This window comes from Sarcophilus harrisii, chromosome 3 (genome assembly GCF_902635505.1).
Source record: "Sarcophilus harrisii chromosome 3, mSarHar1.11, whole genome shotgun sequence".
Taxonomy (NCBI): domain Eukaryota; kingdom Metazoa; phylum Chordata; class Mammalia; order Dasyuromorphia; family Dasyuridae; genus Sarcophilus; species Sarcophilus harrisii.
This window is the reverse complement of record NC_045428.1, coordinates 438,241,844-438,263,821: the sequence shown is the minus strand read 5'-3', so window position 1 is coordinate 438,263,821 and position 21,978 is coordinate 438,241,844. Positions and strand designations below refer to the sequence as shown.

At 33.5% G+C, this 21,978-nt stretch overlaps 1 long non-coding RNA gene across 1 annotated transcript in view; it reads left to right on the top strand.

Moving 5' to 3' along the window:
* Positions 1 to 388: 388 nt before the first annotated feature.
* Positions 389 to 21,978, top strand: part of LOC116422093 — a 33,193-nt gene continuing 11,603 nt past the window's right edge. Inside the window, exons 1-2 of the long non-coding RNA XR_004232680.1 lie at positions 389 to 558; positions 948 to 1,008. This is a non-coding gene — a long non-coding RNA (uncharacterized LOC116422093). The remainder of the gene's footprint in view (positions 559 to 947; positions 1,009 to 21,978) is intronic.

Sequence of the window (21,978 nt, the reverse complement as noted above, 5' to 3'; positions counted from 1 at the left end):
TGAAGCCTTCCCCAATTCTCCCACTTGGTTTGTGTGCTCACTCCGCCTTAAATTTTCCTAGTTATTTTGTGCAATTTCTTCATTATCCACTTTCACTTACTACATCACAAGCTCATTTTACAATTATGTATGCATTTTATCTTCTGAGAAAGTTCCTTATGAGCAGGGAATGTTTTGCTTTTTATCTTTGTATCCCCCATATTATTATGAATAATAATCATAACAAATGTTTAACAAGTGCTAATAGAATTAAAATCAATTGTAAAGTCTCCTCAACAAACTCTCTCATTCATGTTGATATAATGTCCTGTTCCTTTAATGCTATTGCTGAATTAAATCTCTTCAGAGTTCTAAGAGAAACAACTATTCTGAGAAACAGTTGCGGAAGGTTGAGTTTGATCTCAAAGATCTGAGAGACATACAGTTGCTCAGTTTTTAATATAGCATACTACATAGTATACTGAAGATATATTGATCTCAGAATTGTTCTGTAGGACAAATGTGACTTACTGGTCTATGGAAAGAAAATGAGAATTTGATTATTAATCATAAACTAAGGTGAAGTCATTGATAAAAAAAGATCAAAAGTTGAACCCAGAAAGATAAGAAAGAGAGGCAAAAGTACAGATTTCAGACTTGTATCAGTAAACATGAAACTAGAAGTGGGGGAGTCTAAAATTGCTATTGAGGAGTAAATATCTGCGAAAAGGAACGGAATAAAAACAGAAAAGCAGAGAAATCATTCAGTGAATTGGTTTTGATAATCATAGAATTGTTGAACAAATGAGTAAATATCTACTTTTCAACACAGAAGCTACTTTTGTCGAGGAATTGTTATTTCCTGAAATAGAAAGAAGACACTGAAATTTATGGTCCCAGAGTTGTTACCCTGAATACCTAGGCTTTATTTACTCATTTCTTTACTCATTTATTCTTTACTTTGGCAGGATTACGTAATTGTGTGTACACTCACACAATGGACTGAATTAGTGGACAAGTGTGATCAAGGTTGGTGTACAGATTATGATATATGTATTGTATCATTATTATTTATTCTGCTTTATTGATAAGAAAAATGATTATGTTTAAGATGTGTTTTGTTATTTACTTGATGGGATTTATATAAAAGGAAGAGGATTGGAGGGAGCTCAGGAACTGAAGTGCTCAGTAGGGGAGATAATTTATATGGAATCTGGCAGTGGTGGTCCTTCTCTAAAAAGCTAAAACTTCTAATGTCTAGAGAGTAAGTATCCACATGTCTCTGTGAGAGATATTAGGCACTAAGAGTGTGAGAAAAATACAATTTCTTGGTAAATGTAGCAACAGATTTAACTTTGTTCAACAATTCTATGATTATCAAAACCAAGTGAAGTATAAAACAGCCAGACACATGTTTGCCAAATCTGTTTACTATTCTTGTAGAAGATAATCAGTGAAAGGGGGATTTTCTATAGATTGGAAGGTCTTTCAAATGTTCCTGTTGGCACATGATATTGTTTTATAATCAAATTCCAGAATATTTCAGACTATGATATATAATTGGATATACTTCATAAATCCTTGAAACTAAGCAAAAAGGGTTTTTATGCCACTAATAAATAAAATAAAATGAGTTATCACAAAAATAGTTTATTTCATCTTTATATTTTTATTATATGTAATATTAGTAACAATATATGTATATGATTTATAAATCATTATATACATATATGAGAACATAGTGATAAGAATAATATACATTCTAAAGAATATATAAATGTATGTGAAAATACGGATTATTTATGATATTAATTATGAAGATTAAACAAATATATATGCATTTAAAAATGTTTTCAAATTAGAATTAGAAATATCTTTCAATAATAGGACAAAAAGTACATATTGAGGTTGAGGATGTGTATTAGAGACAGCAATCCAGCTAAATTCTTCCAATATTCCCCTTCAAACAACTTTAAAATAATTCCTCAATCAAATTTTGGAATGGCAGGGCCAACAAAAGATCAGAAAAAGTCATTTTTTTCCAGGCTATCATAGGAGGTCAGCAAGAGAGGTATATGTGTGACACCAGAGTTGGGGCCACACCACAGCTGGCAAAAGCAGCACCACCACCTGTGGTGGGCCTTGGAAGCAACTACAATATAACAGTAATAGCTTCAGGAGCTCTCAGCCCAGAGAGGGTATGAGAATCAGACTAGGACCAGAAAGAGATCATAAGGAACATTTTACTGGCACAGGGTACAGCTGTTGCTAATTGGCAACTTTATTGAGAAGAGCATTTTTGGTTGGTCATAAGGGAGCAGGAGTCCTAATCACAGTTCCAAGATACAGCACTGGTGAATGGAGAGGAAGAAGGTTGGCTAAGGACCAGAGTACAGGTGAGAGTAGTGACTACATCTCTTCCTCAATAACCATACCTTGGAAACACCAAAAACTTGTGGATCCTGCTGAAAACAGTAGCATGAAAAAATCGAAAGCTTTGGACAATGCCTCCCCATTCCAAGATGAGGAGAACCCAACTTAAACGTAAAATTTAAAGTCAAGTAATAGGCTGGAAAAGCAAAGAAACAACAACAACAAAAAGAACTTGACCATAAAAAATAACTATGGTGGCAGGGAAGACCGAAACTTAATGCAGAAAATGAAAGCAATGTGAAACTCTGTACAAGAAAAACCACAAAGAAAAGTTCTAATTGGACCCAGGCCCAACAATAATTCCTGGAAGCATGGTAGAGGAAACATTGGGAAAAGAAATGAAAAGTGGAATTTAGTAACTCCATGGGACATCTAGAAATAATGAAACAAAGTCAAAAGATTGAAAATATAGGGGAAAAAATGTGAAACATCTCATCAGAAAAATAAGTGACCTGGAAAATAGATTGAGGAGAAAGAACTTAAGAATTGTTGGACTAACTGAAAGCTATGATCAAAAAAAGAGCCTAGACATCATATTTCAAGAAATCATTAAGGAAAATTGCCTTAATGTCTTAGATCTAGAGAGTAAAATAGAAATTGAAAGAATCCATCAATCATGTTCTGAAAGAGATCCCAAAATGAAAACTCTCAGAAATATTATAACCAAATTCCAGAGCTCTCAAGTCAAGGAAAAAATATCACAAGCATCTAGAAATAAACTATTCAAATATTGTGAGGTCATTGTAAGGGCCACAGGAATTAGCAACTTCTATATTAAAGGATAAGAGGGCTTGGAATATTATATTCCAGAAGGCAAAGGAGCTAGGATTACAACCAAGAATAACCTACCCAGCAAAATTATATATAATCCTTCAGGGGGAAAACCAATATTTAATGGAACAGAGGACTTTTTAGACATTCCTGATTAAAAGACTAAAGCTGACTAGAAAAAGTTGACAAACAAAAAGATAACATCATAAAGAACTCAAGGTTAAGCTGTGTACTTTTCTACGTGGGCAGATGATACATGTAACTCCAATTAAAGCAGTTAGCAAGAATCTACATAAATAGTGTAGATGTGAGTTGATTATGTTGAGATGATCTAAAAAATAATGAAGGGATAAGAAAGGGATATGCTGGGAGAAGAGGAAAGGGATAGGATAGAGAAATTTTTTTTCACATAAAAGAGTCATACAAGGAAAAACTTTTTTTTTGGTGGAAGATAAAACAAGGGGAGAAGTGGCAGGGAATGTTTAAACTTCACTCTTATTGGAATTGGTTCAAAGTGGAAAGAATATATATGCATACATAGTTGGGTATAGAAATCTGTCTAACCCAACAGGGAAATAAAAGGGGAAGAAAGCTAAAAGATATGGGGGAAGTTATTAGAGAACAGATTAAGGGAGACAGGGATCAGAAGCAAAAGGCACTTTTTTTTTCTTTTTCTTGCTGAGGCACTTGGGGTTAAGTGACTTGCCAGAATCATATAGCTAGGAAGTGTCAAGTGTCCTGACTTCAGAACCGGTGCTCTATCCACCGCACCACCTAGCTGTCCTGCAAAATATACTTTTGAAGAGGGATAGGATAAAAAGAGAAAGAAGGATAAACAGGAGAAATGTAGGATAGAGAAAATACACAGTAATCATAAGGTGAATGTGAATGGAATGAATTTATCCATAAAATAGAAGCAGATAGCAAAATGAATTAGACACCAAAATCCAATAAACATTGTTTACAAGAGACACACTTGAAACAAAAAGACATACACAGAGCTATTTCTCTTGATTTATGGATCCACTGGTTCTTAAGTGGAACTAAACTACAAATGAGAGCTAATTGGATTGTAAAGAGAATTTGAATGGATAGGGGTCAACTCTCTTGAAGTTATTTTTACAACACTTATCTTATTCTTCAAATACTCAAGTGGATGTAATCTGATCAATGCAGAATTTCTTTCCAATGATAAAGATTATAAATTTATTCAGATCTCAATCAATAAATCAAGAAACATTTATTAGGTACCTACTATGTGTCAGGCACTGTGCTAAGCCCTGTATTTACAAAATAAAAGATAAAAGACAGACCTTGCCCTCAAGGAGCTTAAAGTCTAATGGAAGAGAAAATATACAAATAAATATATGCAAAATAAGCTATCCGCAGGATAGAGGAAAAAATTAAAAGAAAGAAAATACTAGAATTAAAAAGTGTTGGGGAAAGCTTTCTGTAGAAGGTAGAATTTTGTTGAGACATTAAAAGGAAACCAGTGAGGTCAACAGTGAGAGCAGAGGATGGAGAGTTTTCCAGGCATGGGAGATAGCCAGAGAAAATGCCTAAAACCAAGAGTTTGTGGAACAGTTTAGGGTAAAGTCACTGGATCAAAGAATATGTGTTTGGAAGTTAGGTGATCAACAACTGGAAAGGTTATAGGAAATGCTAAGTTATGGAGGGCTTTGAATGTCAAACAAAATATTTTGTATTTGCTCCTCAAGGCAATAAGAAGTCATTGGGATTTATTGAATAGAGAGGTGACATGATCAGACTTGTGTGGCTTTTGTGGCTGTAAGATTTAGACATCTTCTCAAAAAATTTAATAAAGGGCCCCATCCAACATGTTGGCAGTTTTCTTTGGTTTTTTTTTTTTTTTTTCTCTTAATACCAGAAGATTATCTGCTATTCATACAGGTCATCCAATGGCTACCTTCCAGTTAGAACACCTGACAAGTCTATCTTTTTCAATCATGCATTTCTTTGATAATATTTTTTATTATGATTCTTTATAATTTTTTAAACGATTATATGTTGCTGCCTGCTAAAACTCACCATAAACCTTTCTATTGTCTGCTAGGCAATACTCATTTTTAATTTTTTGGAGACTATAGTATTCTATGAATCATTGTCTGACAATGACACTGGTAGAATATTAGTACTAAAAGAGTGGGCCTTCACTTCAGGGAGAAGTTTGAGGTTTTTGCAGGAGCCTGCAATTTCTCATAAGCAGTTCATTCTAATCTCTCCTCATTTAATTCTGGACTTCTACACCTTTGCTATCTTCCTTTCCTTGGTTATCTTGTGATTCGATCCCTCAAAATCCTAACAATTGTGTTATTTGCAGCAAAACTCTATTTATTCATGAACTAATCTAGTAGCAAAATGCTCTCTCAGATGTTTGCTCTCAGATGGCAAGCAGTCCGATACAAGTTATTTAGTGGTATTTCTAAAAAACCTAAAAGAACATCCAGGTCTGTGATGTTAATGCTGTGATGATGAGTCCAAGCAAGCTGGGTATATAATTTTTTTTTTGATTGTCAAACAGTTTATTGAAAAATTTTTTGCAGATCTTTTTTTATTTTTCTGTTTTCTAATTTCCATTCCATCTTGGGATGACTGTGCTTAGTTAAATTTCTTATCAAGCTTTCTTTAAACTGGTTTTTACCTTCAGCTACTTTTGCCTGTTTTATGAGACAATACTGTTCATAATTTTCCATCATTCTCCATAAGAATTTACAAACAAGTTTGTGTTATAAGCTAGTGTTATCCTTATCTGTCATATCTTGCCAGGTAAGTCAAGTGTTTATTTTCTTTTTTTTAAAAAAAGTCATTTTAAATGCTTTTGATCGCTTCCTTATGGCAGTTGATTTTTTCAGTTAAATTGTATGAATTTATTATAATAATACTTAACATTTTGTAGCATTTTAAGGTTTGTATTATTATATATATGATGTAGAGGGTTGTAGATAGTGGGGGAACTCTGGGTAAAGTATGACCTTTCAGCTCAGAGGGAACCTGTTGACAATGTTTGGTTTGGCTCCCCATCACCCTTTGAAGCTCTCACCTTTCCTAAGAAGTCAGGGAGGGCGTGACCATCTGTGTTCTACCCAAAGCAAGGGATACTTACAGTAAAGAAAGACATTTACATATCAGTAGTAGGATGCTTATAGTTAGTACTTGCACAGGGTGATGTGGTGATGTAATGCTACTATAGTATCAGTATACTGATACTACATCAGTGTGATGAAATGATATAATGGTTCTCTGATTGGCACATGCTTAGTGTGCTGTAATGATGTAATCATACTAAGGTATTTAAGGGCTGAGAGGACTTGAAATAAGGACTCCATCTTTTGACCATCCTAGTGAGTCTCCTGCCTTCTTCACTCCTCCACTAAGACCAAGGACTTGGGCCTGTCCCAAGATCCTCCAGAGAGCTAGTTCAGATGTTATATTTTGGCACCCCAGTATAGGGGCTCTAGAAAGCATAGTATATTTTGACAACCCAATTTGGGAGCTCTAGAAAGCACACTATATATATATATAATCTCATTATGGCTAGTGTCAGTGTCTATGATAGTTAAGTTTCACAGCAGATAGAGAGCTAAGTCTGGAATCAGAAGACTTGTTTTTTTTAAATTCAGCCTCAGATAGTAACTAGCTATGTGATCCTGGGCAAGTCATTTAACCTCTGCCTCAATTTCTTCAACTGTAAAGATAGTTATGGAAATAGCAGCTATCTTACAGGGTTGAGGATAATAATAGATGAGAATTATAACAAGGATAGCTAACATTTATATGCCACTTATTATGTGCCAGGCATTGTGCTAAGCACTTTACAATTACTATTTTATTTGATCAAATGGGATAATATTTGTAAAGTAATTGGCATATAGTAAAACATTTAATAAATACTTATTCCCTTTCCCACAAGTTTTTTCTTACATTCTTGTTCCATTTTTGTAATCAAAGATTTGCTTAAATAGAGTAATATGGAGTTGTTTCAATTGAACATCACTTCTTTTGCTCATTATGAGTCTGAGTAAGTTTTGACTTTTGCTATAACAAATTGGTCAAATGACTACACAGACAGATGACTTAAGAATAATTCCTGCATTGATAATAAACTTTTTCCTACCTGTTAAAGTATAAACAATTTCATTTTTTGTGATGTTGTTCTGTAGTGGTTTTTATGCTTAGAACTCTCAGAATCTTTTCTTTAAGACTCATGATAATGTATTTCATTATATTCATTGGTGTCTTTTATTCCTTATTTCTGATTCACATTTTCAGCATATTTCTTGCCATCCTTACTTCGAAGTATCAAGGTAGATATGTATTTAATTTGGAGGGTCTTTTACCTCTTCATGTCTTGAAACAGACACTGAAACATAAACTGTAATTATTTTCATGAAGATCTTTTTCTAAATTACTTATGAACATTGCAATACAAGATCATCAAATGTTCCATGAAATGATGTTTCTTTGGAGTGAGTGAGAAAACTAGCTCTGCTAATTCCTTTATTTACTTTTACAGGGAGAAACTGAGCCATTCTTCCAATTAGCTGCAATTTCTTCTTCCTTTTTTGGGGGGGAGGGGGGGTTGTTTTTGTTTTGTTGTTGTTATGCTGAGTTAATTGGGATTAAATGACTTGCCCAGGGTCACACAGCTAGAAAGTATTCTGTGTCTGAGGCCAGATTTGAAGTCCTCTCTATCCACTGTGCCCTTAGTTGCCCCTGCAATTTCTTTTTTTAAAAGCAAGAATGTCAAGATGATACGATTCTGATTCTCCAGTACCATGTCCACTTATTGGTTATCAAGAAAGAATCTCACACTTGGAATACCAATTAATGTCTATAAGCAATCAAAAAAGGATGACATTCTTTTTTATTATTATTATAGCTTTTTATTTACAAATTATATGGAGGATGACATTCTTAATAACTTTACCTCCATTTCCAGTGCTCTGTCATCATTACTGTAGAGAAGAGGTGGCTTGCTCATGAACTGAAGACCATTTTGTATTTTTCTTTACTTCATGGGTTACTATGGTTAAAGCATTCATCATCAGTAGTAGACTTACTAGTGATGAACCTTCCCACACTTAGCTAGGTAGTTCTCAGAAATTATATTTTATGTTATACAAAGATTATTCTCACAGTCTTTATAGCATAGGAGAATCTATCAAAGTCTACTCTTTGATGACATAGGTTTTGAGAATGAATCAGATCCATGCCATGATAAAACATTAGAGTGGGATTTTAGCAACTTAGAAAATTGTTAATAATATTAGTAGTTTTGTTTATTTGATAAAGGTATCTGGTGCTGTCCTGATTATCTGAGAGGTTACTGCTACATGGAAATGCTCTCTTCACATGGAAGATATTAAAGTGCTGTTTCAGGGAGAATCCTGATAAGAAATCCTAAGGGAAGAGACATACTGTGGAGAGACATACTATGAAATAATCCTAGACAGTTTGAGACTGGTTCTGGTCTACTAACCTTGTGTTGAAAGGAAGACTATTTGGCTGTGGAGGCATTCAAAAAGTCTAATCAACTTTGATGATGTTCTCTTGACCTCCTTCACTTGAATGACTAAGGAGCTCATGTTATTGAGTGAAGGGAGTAATGTTTTCCATCTTGGGAGAGTGAACTACAGGAATCTATGAGTTCAGATTCAGGTCAAGTTTTTTATACCCAGTGCAACATTGATGCCAAAGGAAGCAAAAACTGATCTTTTGGTAACAAACTTCAAGACTCTACTCCAACGGAAGGATTCATCTGGCAATAGTGCCATATCTGGATATGAACTTAATGGGATAAATATTACATAGCAACTGATTAAGTTTCAAGTCTTTTACCTCAGGGACCAAAATGATGGAAAGGAGATTAGGTCTCAAATGTGTTGAGGAAATGTATTTCTATGTTTGTTCTTGATATATAATATACATTTTAACATAATATATAATATATATCTTTAAAGTAAATATCCCTTTGTAAAATTAATCTGATTTGTTTAAATAATCAGGTAGAACTGGGATGGTAGCTTTTGGCCCCCTAAACTGGAGGCAATTCAATCAAAGATGATAATTGGCACTCTATCCACTGTGCCACCTAGTTAGTTGCCCCTGTAATTTCTTTTTTAATAGCAAGAATGTCAAGATGATAGGTGCACCAATAATAATAGTGGATAAAAACCCACAAATTTCTCAAGATATATTACAATGCTGAGACGCAGATGTAACAAAACTAGTCCTGCAAGAGTGGCACCATAACATAAATGCTATTCTTAGAAGAAGCAATATGTTCTTCTAAGGTAGAGTATCCTTCTTGAAGTCTAAGGCTTGAATTTCAGTTTTGTCTACCATTTAATCACTATATAACCTTTTTTTTTTAAGAGTTCAGAGATTTTTTTTTAAGTCCATTGACTTTATTATTATTTTTTTACTATAATAACTTTTTATTGACAGAACCCATGCCAGGGTAATTTTTTTACAACATTATCCCTTGCACTCACTTCTGTTCTGATTTTTCCCCTCTCTCCCTCCACCCCCTCCTCTAGATGGCAAGCAGTCCTATATATGTTGAATATGTCGCAGTATATCCTAGATACAATATATGTGTGCAGAACCAAACAGTTCTCTTGTTGCACAGGGAGAATTGGATTTGGAAGGTAAAAATAACCTGGGAAGAAAGACAAAAATGAAAACAGTTTACATTCATTTCCCAGTGTTCTTTCTTTGGATGTAGCTGCTTCTGTCCATCATTGAGCAACTGAAACTGAATTAGGTCTCTTTGTCAAAGAAATCCACTTCCATCAGAATACATCTTCATACAGTATCGTTGTTGAAGTATATAATGATCTCCTGGGTTCTGCTCATTTCACTTAGCATCAGTTCATGTAAGTCTCTAAGCCTCTCTGTATTCATCTTGCTGGTCATTTCTTACAGAATTCATATACCACAATTTACCCAACCATTTTCCAATTGATGGGTATCCATTCATTTTCCAGTTTCTAGCCACTACAAACAGGGCTGCCACAAACATTTTGGCCCATACAGGTCCCTTTCCCTTCTTTAGTATCTCCTTGGGGTATGAGCCCAGTAGTAGCACTGCTGGGTCAAAGGGTATGCACAGTTTGATAACTTTTTGGGTATAATTCCAGATTGCTCTCCAGAATGGTTGGATTCATTCACAACTCCACCAACAATGCATCAAATCTCTATATAACCTTTAAAAACCCAGTTACTCTCTTCCAAAAGTGACCAGCAAGTGACATTTGAAATTTTGTTTTGGTTGCTTATTAAAACACAAATGACAAAACCAATCATTACTATTTGGGGGCTTAGATGTATCTATTATAATGAAGATCACTGAGAAAACATGTCAATGAAAGGGACAGTTAACATTAGCAAACATACTTCTGTCTGGCTGTTTGCGCTATGACTAAAGTTACAAAGGAGAAAAAAATAGTTCCTGTTCTTAAGAAACTTACATTTTAAAGAACTTATATTTATTTTTATCCTAAGAAACAGTAAAATTAGTTCAATGACGTTGAGCAATATTTATCTGACTTTGTTTCTGGGTAACTGGCTCAAATGATTTAAAATATCTTCAAATATATCATTACTAAATTGAGAATATCTTTTGTTGATTATGTTTTTTCATATTTATCTTGATAACATCTTTCCAATATGTTCCTTTCTCTGCACTCCTTACTTCAAACCCTATCACCTCTCTCTTAGACTATTATTGTAGCCTTTTAATTGGTCTCCTTTTTCTCTCTCCATTCTTCACTAAGCTTCCACAGATTTTCCTAAAGCATAGTTTTAACCATTTCACTCCACCATTACCCACCTTCAGTCAATAAAATCCAATAACTCCTTAAGACCACCAGGACAAAATGCAAATTCCTCTGTATGGACTTTAAAGCTTTTCATGATCTTTCTCCTTTCTACCATTCCAGTATTCTTATACATTATTCCTTCCATCTCCATGCATTCAGTGATCAAGAAAAACTGACATGCTTGTTATTGTTTGCACATATCACTTTGTCTCCTTTTTCTGTGTTTTTGCACTACATATCCCACATTCTTGGAATGCTTTTCTTCCTTTTTCCCCTGCTGTTTAGCTTCCCTAGATTCCTTCAAGATTTGACTCAATTCTTTCTTTCAGCAAGAGCTCTTTCCTGCATCCTTCACCTGTTAATACTTTTCCACTCGGGTTACCTTCCATCTATTTTGTATGAATGTTTTATGTGTCTAGCTCTTTACATGTCTCTCCCATAAGAATGTGAGATCCTTGAGGGCAGGGATTATTTTTGCCTCTTTGTGTTTCAAATGCCTACCATGGAGCCTTGACACAGAATAAACACCTAATAAAAGCCTGTCAACTGATTGGATCATTCATACTTTTATTTCAACTTTACATTTCACAATTTTACTTCAAAGAAAGTGGCAGTGAGGTGGATCAGTGGATAGAGTGGATAGACTGGAATCTTTCTGACTCATCTTCCTGAGTTTAACTGGCCTCAGACACTTCAAAGAGAAAGTTTTAAGTAGAAAAAAGTTTTAACTCTAGTTAAAATCCAAATTGCTAATTTCCCTTCCCCTTCCAACACACTGACAAATACTTATACATTCAAACACTATGTCTATATACTAAATATATATTTGGAGGGTTTTTTCCTCCAAAAAATCAAAGACATTGTTTATGTCTAGCTGTGTGACCTGGGCAAGTCACTAAACCCTCTTTGCCTCAGTTCCTCAACGCTAAAGTGAGCTGGAGAAGGAAATGGCAAACCACTCTGTGTTTTTGTCAAGAAAAATCCAAATAGAGAAATGGAGACTCAGACAAACTGAACAGAACCTCATAGAAATATTTTCTTTATCCAGAACATAAAACTATTTATATGGTAGCATCCTTTCAGCCTTTTCAATTAAATAATTTCATTCTTGCCTTGGAGTCTGGAGAGCTAATATTTATCTTATTGCCTGGCCCAAAAACCCAAGGTACTTCTGCCTTGAACTTTGCAATCCCATTTTCCCAATGTTTTGGCTACTTGATGTTTATACCAAGACCATCTCCTCAGGGAATAACTAGTGACTTGTAGGGTATTGTTCTGTTTGTGAACTGCTCCCTGTTCATGACAGAGGTCTTTTGGAATTTGCTAAGTTTCTTTGTGAGGACTGTCCACAGTAAAAAATTCCTAAAGACTGAATTTTCCAAGGGAGTAGAATGGTGAGGAAGGATACAGTAAGCTTTTGTCCAATGTCCACCCAATGTCCAATAAAGCAATATGAACTTTTTAGTTTCAGGAGACAGGAAGGAACAAAAGAAACTAACATTTATTAAGTACCAGGCATTTGTGCCAGGCATTGTGCTAAGTGCTTTACAAATATTTTCACATTTGATTCTTATAATAAATTGAGAAGTAGGTGCTAACATTATCCCCTTTATATATGAGGAAATTGAGACAGACAGAGATTGTGACTTGCCCATAGTCACAGAGCTACCGGAAAAAGTGGGATTTGAACTCAGGTCTTCCTAATTCCAGGTCCAGCTCTCTATCCATTCTGCCATCTAACTGTTCCTAAAAACATTTAACAAATATATATATTGATTGTCTCACTTCATAGTTTCAGAAGTGCATGAGGAAGTACAAATTATACTAATGAAAGAAGCTTTCCTATCAAGATTAAATCTCATCTTTATAAGCAGAAGCTTGACCCCTATGGAATCTTTTTAAGGGACATATTCCAGTCCAAACAAAGAATACAGGAATACCAATTTCTATGTCAAATTTCTTTAGGAATAATTCCCATCACTTGAAAATATGGTTATGTTTTAAGTGCCCTAAGTATCTCTTGTCCCAGTCTATTAAGTAGTCTGAGCATTACCATCACTTATTAAACAAAAGCTTTTCACAGAAAATTTCCTTTTACTTTCGTTTTCTGTTAAGAGCCAACATGGAAGCCAGTCCATTCATGGACTGGAAATATCAAATGGACATGTAATAAAAAGAACCAATGATGTTGATAATGAAGTTTATTAGAGGAAATTGTAACAATATCAGAGGATGTTGACTTCATTTGTTCTTTCTCATTTTATTACTTGGGTCAAATAAGCCCATTCTATTTTTTATAATAGGACTCAAGCCTTGAATAGAGACAAATCATTATGGATCCTAAACCCACAGAGTTTTTATTTTTATTTTTTTTCCCCACAGAGTTTTTAAATCTCTTAAGTAAACACTTTTTAGACCACCCTTTCCATTCCTACTGCAGCTGTGTCAATTCAAGCTTTTATTATCTCATGTCTGTAATTTTGCCATTTTCTGCAACTGTTTTCTGGCTTCTAGTCTCACCTTGATCCATTTCATCTTGCACACAAACATCTAATTAGTTTTTAAAAAATCTTTCTTGTCTATAGAGGAAATTAATTATTAATTATATAGTGTCTGCATTAATAGTTATGTTGATAAGATAAAATCCAAAGTCCTTACATTGGCATCAAAAGCCCTAAGTGATAAGGCTACATTTGATGGCTATGTATATTTATCTCCCATATGCACCCAAAACCTGGGCTTCTTAAACTTTTTCCACTCATTACCCCTTTTTGCCCAAGAAATTTTTATACAACCTCAGGTATGTAGGTATATAGAGTAGGTATGCAAATTAGACATTTACTTATAATAAATCATAATTTTGTGACTCCCACGTTCATTTATGAGACCCCACATAGGGTTGCAAACTACAGTGTAAGAAGCTGGGCTCTGGACTTGTGCTTTCCAATGTAAACTAAGTTCTTTGTTTCTCATTTCTTTTCCCTCTAGGTTTTAAAAATTTCTATTCTCTAATATATGGGCTCTACCAATATTTTTCCTTTGTATTTTCTTCTGTATTCTCTCTGTATCTCTAAGGAGCATAAAGCTTATAAAATAATCAAATTCTAACTGCCTCCTCTATTGTCCTTCTACATACTGCATTTATAATTCTTACCCAATCTTCCCAATTTTCTGTTCTAGTTGACATGCACCTTAACTTGGGGAAAAGGATTTGGAGAAGCCAGAGGAGCTGAAAACCTCTGTCCCAGTTCCTTTGTTCTACATTCTTGCTTTTGTCATAGACTCTAGTTAAAACCAAAATTGCCAGTTTCTCCTCCCCTTCCAACACACTGACAAAAACTTATACATTCAAACACTATGTCTATATACTAAATATATAATTGGAGGGTTTTTCCTTTGAAAAAATCGAAGACATTGTTTATGAAAAAGATGATAAAGCACCAATCTAGAGACCAAAAAGACCTGTATTTAAATCCCACTGTAGCTTCTTAGTAGGAGTGACACTCTTGGCCATTACTTGGCCACTATCAACCTCAATCTCCTCATCTTTGCAAAATGGGGTTGTTGTGAGCATCAAATGAAACAATTCCTACAAAACCCCTTTTAAAACCAACAGAAATTTCAGTTCTTATTTATATAAATTGTTTTTACTATTTTCTTTTATAAAAAAAAAAAAACAAAGTACACATTGAGAAATTCAGGTATCTATAGGATTGTTATTATTCTTTCTCACTCACTAATTGTTCAGTCATTGGAATTAAATATAGAGGGCAGAATCAAACATTAAAAATTGTAATATTGTTGAAATAGTTCCTTCCTGACAACCATTTGAAAAGTAATTAAATATGAAACTTAAAAAGTGATTTAAATTTGTTTTTAAAATTATAAATGTAATAGCTCAGCAAAAATAAGTCAAATAAGCACACAAAAGAAATGAAAGCTTATATTTAATAAGAGTACCTAATAATTTAACAAATAACAAAGAAAATGCTTTTTCTCAGTTATCTCTCAGTCACTGCTTTTGTTTTCCTTTTTCCTTAAAAAAAGTGATGTTTAAAATTTATACACACATTTAAAAAGTATTCTTTTGATACTTCAAGAGTTGCTGCTGCTGCTGTTGTTTTTCAAAAAAGATGATTAGTGTTTAAAATTCTGAATATTTTGTCTTCAAATTTCAAAAAAGTTTTGTTGGTTTCATTCTTTGACTCAGACATCCTATCTATAAATGTCATAATTTGGTTTTGATGGATCATTCTTGAGTTCTCCGGGGAACACTGAGGGGAATAGGTGTCTGAAATATGGGAGTAATTAAAAGAGTGAAGAGAAAGGAAAAGGTGAGAAACAGATGGAAGTTGGTAGGATAATATGAAAAATAGAACTTGGAGTTCAGAAAATGAGTTAAAAATCTTAGCTTAGAGAATTATTAGTTGTGATTCCTTACACAATACAGATGACTCTTTAGTGTCCTCATCTATAAAGTGGTGATAATATTAGCACTCACTTCATAGGAAATATCTTAAGGATCAAATGTGACATGATGTATGTGAAATACCTGGGAAACTCTAAAGTTTTCTCTAATAATAGTATAATTATAATATTATATTTCAATATTATACATATGATTATCTTTTATGACATTCTAACAATGAGAGAATCTTCCTTTTGCATTAGAAATTTGGCGGGAATTTACTAAAGTTACACACAAAAAACACATGATCATGCTTGCATCATCATAAAAGGTGTGGAAAGTCCCAAGAAAAGCTGAGAAGTCCCACAATTGAATTCTTATTCAGAAGTGCCTAGTAACAAACCTTCTAGTAAGGCCAATATTTTACATAATTATAACTTCAAATAGTGTGAAATCAAATGCATGCATCAACTTCAGAAGAGATTCCTTATTTGTCCTAATTGGGATCTATTATTTTTAGGGGTTTTTTTGGGGGCGGGGAGGAGGAGGGTTGGTCTCTTTTTTTTTTATTTTCTTAAAAAAAAACCACACATTTCCTCATTAGTTATGAAAGAATTCAGAACAAGAGAAAAAAACCACAAGAAAGAACAAAAACAAAAAAAGTGTAAATAGTATGCTTAAATATGCATTCAGATTCCATAGTTATTTATCTGAATGTGGACAGCATTTTCCATCATGAGTTTTTTAGAACTGTTTTAAATCATTGTATTGCTAAGAAGACCAAAGTCTATCAAGTTGACTCTCAGCACGATATTGCTTTTGCTGTGTATAATGCTCTTCTTCTGGTTCTGCTTACTTTATTCAGCATCAGAAATCTGCCTGCTCACCATTGCTTATAGAACAATAATATTCCATTATATTCATATACTATGATTTGTTCAGCCACTCCCCAATTGATGGGCATCCCCTTGATTTCCATTTCTTTGCCACCACAAAGAGAGCTGCTATAAATATAAATAAACCCTTTTCCATTTTTTAATGAGAGATATTGCTGAATCAAAGTTTTATATCCCTTTGAACATTATTCTAAATTGCTCTCCAAAATGTTCACAAAACATAAGCTTTTTAATAGTAAGAAGCATATTACTTTTTTGTCATTATATTTCCTAATACTTGAAAGGCAGTATGGTCCAGTTTGTAGTTTGTCTTAGGGTCAGGAAGACTTGATTTCAAATTCTGATCCTAGCATATATTGACAATGTGCTCTAGAGAAAGTAATTTTTCAGTGCTCCAATAAATTGCAGAGCATGTGCTATGGAAGAACATTATTTTCTGTGTTTATGTAGGAGGAGGAGTCTTCATCTAGAGTTAGTTCCCTATACCAGTGCAATCTCAGATCTGTTTTTATCACTTGTTTTAAATCACTCATCAGTCAATATGTATTTAACAAGCACCCACCATGTGCCAGGCATTATGATAACTGCCAGGAATACAAAAACAATCAAAGACAGTCCCTGCCCTCAAGGAATTTACAGTCTAACGAAGGAGACAACATTCAGGCTTTGTTCAGAATCAATAGGAGGGAAGGGATTAGAATTAAGAGGGATTAGGGAAGGCTTCCTGTAGAAAGTGAAATTTTAGAAAGGATTTAAAGAAAGACAGAGGTCACTAATCAGAGCAGAGAAGGAAGAAAATTACAGGCCAAAGTGCCTGGTGTTAAGAGATGGATCCTTGGATTAAGAGTATGTATTAGTGAAAAAGATATAAGAATACTGGAGAGGTTGAGTGTGGGGTGGTACTAGGTTATCTCTACCACCTTGCAAACAGTAAATCCCCAATGTATCTAGATCTTTTTGGTTCATTACTAGATTATAAATTCCTAGAGGGCATGATCTGGGTTTTATTAATTTTTATCACTTTACAGCATCTACTACAGGCCTTGCACAAATTCAGCAGTCATTAAACATTTATAGAAAAAAAGAAAGGAAAGGAAAAAAAAAAAACCAGTGTTACTGTGGATTTATAGGAGAATTAATAAAAGGACTCAGGTAATTCTCAGTTTCAAAGAAGGGAAAATTCACTTTCTGTGTATGCTGTGTCTCTGAACTTGGCAAGACCAAGTAAGCAAAATTGTCTTCCTCATTCTCCTCTCACCCACTCCCCCTTCTCCTATTTCTTTTCCTTCTTCTATTTCTTCTGCCAAAAGATTTTTAATGCTGAAGCATTAAAGTTAAATTAAATTGCCTCTTATGATCCTGGAGTAGTGAAAACTTCCATTAAATATTTTATATTGAATATTTCATCAAGGCAAAACTAAATGATGAGAAGGGAAATGTTTTCAGAGTAAGAACCTCTATCCTGAAAAAAACAGATCAATTATTCTAATTTACTTTGTAAACTCACTTACACTTTGGTCATTCCACTGTTTGATTGTGGATTGGGAGCTGGTCATATCTGATATTCTCACACAATTTCTTGGACACAGTATGTGCTCATTAAATACCTGATGATTATAATTAATGAATTAAAGATTTACAAGAAGAAAAAGAAGGAAAGATAAATATGAACAAAGTCAGCTTAATGAGTATTACAAGTTCTTCCTAACCTGTCCCCCTTCTACCTTTGTAGTCTTCTTATGCTTTACTCCCTTCCACGGGTTCTATGATCCAGGAACCCTGATATCCTTGCAGTTTCTTCCACTACATACCCTATCTCATGACTCCCAACATTTTTACTGACTATTCCCTCAAAACTGGAATTCCATTCCGCCTCTCTGCTTCTAGTTTCTCTGCACTTTAGTTCTTCATCTGTAAAATGAACTGCAGAAGGAAACAGCAAATCACTCTTTGCTAAGAAAACCCCAAGTGGGTTCACAAAGAGTCAAACAGAACTGAAATGACTGAATATCAGTCATATCAATATCAGATTAGACTGTGAGTTCTTTAATTTGTTTTTGTTTTTAACCTTTCTTTGTATTCCTAGCACTTTAAGTAACCTTGCACACAGTAAGGACTTAATTATATGCTTGTTGCCCCTAATGACTAAACAAGGAACTAAGTACAAATATTTATAACTGGGATGATTGTTAATAGCAACTATTTTAGTTGAATCCTAAAGGGGATAATTTATTTAACATCCATATAAAGCAAGTGCGATAAAAACTGTTAAATTTAGGACTTTCCAGTCAAGAGATCAGAGGATGTGAAGGAGCATTAAAAGTCCCCATATACCACTTAAAAACAGCAAAGAGAAGCACTAAAGAAAAATGGCTTTTCTCCCTACATCCCCCCAATCTCATCCATATACACAATAAAATAAAAATCAACCAAAAAAATTACAAAAAACTAATGAAGCTAGAATTAAAAGATGATGAAAAGGCCTGGAAGGGAAATAATGAAAGCTACCATTTTGTAAAGGATAATAGAAAAACTCAGAAAATCCAAAGGAGTAAATAATGATAAATCCAGTCCATATATACATATACACATGCATGTATATATGCATACATATTAGAAACATAGATATGTGTTTATGCGAATACACACATTCTTCAACTAAAGTATAGAAAAGAATTGTACAGAGTACAGTGCAAGAAGAGAGAGGCAAAACAAACAACAAAAAAATCCTTGACTCATCCAAAGAATTGGAAAAATGACAGACCTGAAAAATGAATCATAACAGAGAAATTTCAGGATTACTAATATCCAAAAAAAAATTTTTTTAAAGAAATGTTAAATATGAAGAATGAAAAGAAATATGGAGAAATGCTTATCAGATAAATGAGGCCAAGCTAGGTCATTAGAACCACAGTTGTATACATCCTAACAACAAAAATAAAATACCAGCAAAACTAAAAGGATAAGAATAAGGATAATGGAAATCAAATATACATTACTGCTGATTTTGTTTGGCATCACTTCATAAGGTTCTATATTCCCTTGTGCTCTTCATATTTATCATTTCCTTAGGTTTCCTAAATTTCCTGAGATGTTATTCATTCTAAAATCATTGAGTTATGATCTGTACTACAAATTAGTCACTTGGATCTTCATATTTTCCATTTTGGGGACAATTCAGTGATTTTTGGGTCTATATCACCATTTAGATGGCCCAGTGGCAAGTCTGTATTCTATGTCTATGTAGCAGTAGTATATGTAGGTAGGTAAAGACATATGTAGCTATCTGTGAACTTGACCTATGATTTCATTAACAAAGGGAACTCCCAAAGAAGAAATCTTAAAGGGCTAATCAGTAACTACTCTGCAACTTGTAGTTTTAGAGAATTGTCTTGAAAACAGGGATGGCCACATATACATAGACACATGCATGGATACACACGTACATGTGTATACATACATACAATAAAAATATAATACACATGTACACATAAGTGTATATAAAGTACGCCAATAAATGTTTAACAAAACATTTTGGGAAAATGCAGACATGACATATTTTATAATTTAATTGGTATTAATATTTTTTCGTCATTTTCTAACATCCAGACAACAAACAAAATAATAAATTGATTCTGATTTCTAGAGTTTGCCATTACTCAAGATGCAAATCTTCATACTGAAAATTTAACAATCAAGCCTGACACGAACTGGTTCAAGCTAGTTCCAGTTCATCCCATATGATTATATGTATGCACATATATGTATATACATAAATATACACACTACACATACATGCACACATATATGTACAACTCACATATATGTATGCCTACAGTACATGTTCACATGTGAATATATGTACTGCATATATGTGTTCCTACATATGTATGTGAATAAACAAAGTCACAGGGAACCAAATGTCAAGCTCACTTGGAAAGAAATAAAAAACAAAACCTTTTGGGAGGAGAGTGTTTTTAACATAATAACTTCTATTCCCCCCAATTTTAGGGATTTTATGTAAAATTATGTTCTTCAATCTTCAATTTGAATATGTGAAGGATCTGGGATAAAATAATCAATATAGAGGACACCAGGTGTGGAATATTTCTTCATCATCACAAATCACAAATTAGTAGATAAATCCCTGAGCTGCCTAAAGCATATATATAGATATAGATATGTAAATGTACATAAAGCATATAGAGATATAGATATAAAATCACAGAGGTCACAATATTTGAGTGACTTAGTACTATAAAACAAAAGCATTGTACTTGGGCCTAGTGGGTATTAATTTAGTCACTTTACTTTATTCAAAGCCAAAAGTTTTATGTAAAATTATGTTCTTTAGTGATTGAATATGTGAAGGATCTGTGATTAAATCATGACGAACTTCCAGATATGAAAATCTGCCTAATGTCATAAGAGTATGAAAGTGTCAGAGACTGAAATTGAAGCCAGGTTTTAATGATTACCAGCTAATCACTCAATCCATTAAACCATTCTTTATCTTTTTATTATTTATGTTCATGGGATATTAGTGTTTGTTGGTGGTGAAATTTGTAATTCAATTTTAAAAATAATAAAATTATTTGACTTCTCTGCACTGAGGCATAGTTCTGAGCTCTGACAGCAAGTTTACCAAATTCTCTCTTGGAAAAAGGCTTTTAGATTGTAAAAATATTTTTATTTATGTCATGGAAAATTGTGAATCACCGAGAACAAAAAAATGACTCCAAGTATTTAATTTGCAGTATCAGTAAAAATCTATAATCTAATCTGTAATCTACATGGTTCAGAGACATTTTTTCATCTACAGAGTTATATTAAAAGAATAAAAAGACCAGATCTTTTTTTTAACCAAAAGAATACATATAAGTTACACTGATTTCATAGGTAAAGTTTTAAAGCATAATTTAGAATGAACCTATATTTTGACTAATGGCTTGACATACAAATAGGAAATTATCTTTTCTTGTCTAAAAGTAGCTAGAGGGATAAAGAGAAGATCATCAATAATAGTTGTATTATTCCAACCCATAAGCTATTTATTGAGCTCCTACTGTGCTTCTTGGTCTATACTAGCTTTATTTGGATTTCAGAAGATTGAAGTCTTCATTTCAATAACTTTATATTTAAGGTTCACATTGGAGCAATCAGCTCAGTAATAAGGATAATCTGATTGTTTTATTACCACACAATTCAACTGGTTCAAGGTCTTACGAGGTTTAAACTGAGAAATGACTACATTTTTATTATGATACATATTCTTTTTTATCATAATGAGGTCAGATGTGAGTCAACAGGACAAAATGTGCCTTGGACTATCTAATTTTCATGATAAGTAAAATTACATGATGAATAGACTTTTTTTCCCCTTAAATTATAAGGAAGTGTCTCAGAACTTTCACAAAAACTCTTTTAAATTGTTTAGGCAGCAGCACCAAAAAAAGAAAAAAAAAATCTCTGAATTATAGAACTTCAGAGATAATTTAGATACAATTTATCTGAAAGTAACAATTATCAAATGTTAATGAAAAGGAAAAAAAATTGATGCACTAAAGAGCATCATTAAACAGAATTCTGAGTAAGACTGCACCACAATTCAAATCTCCATTTTTTAAGCTTGTTCTGATTTCCCTAT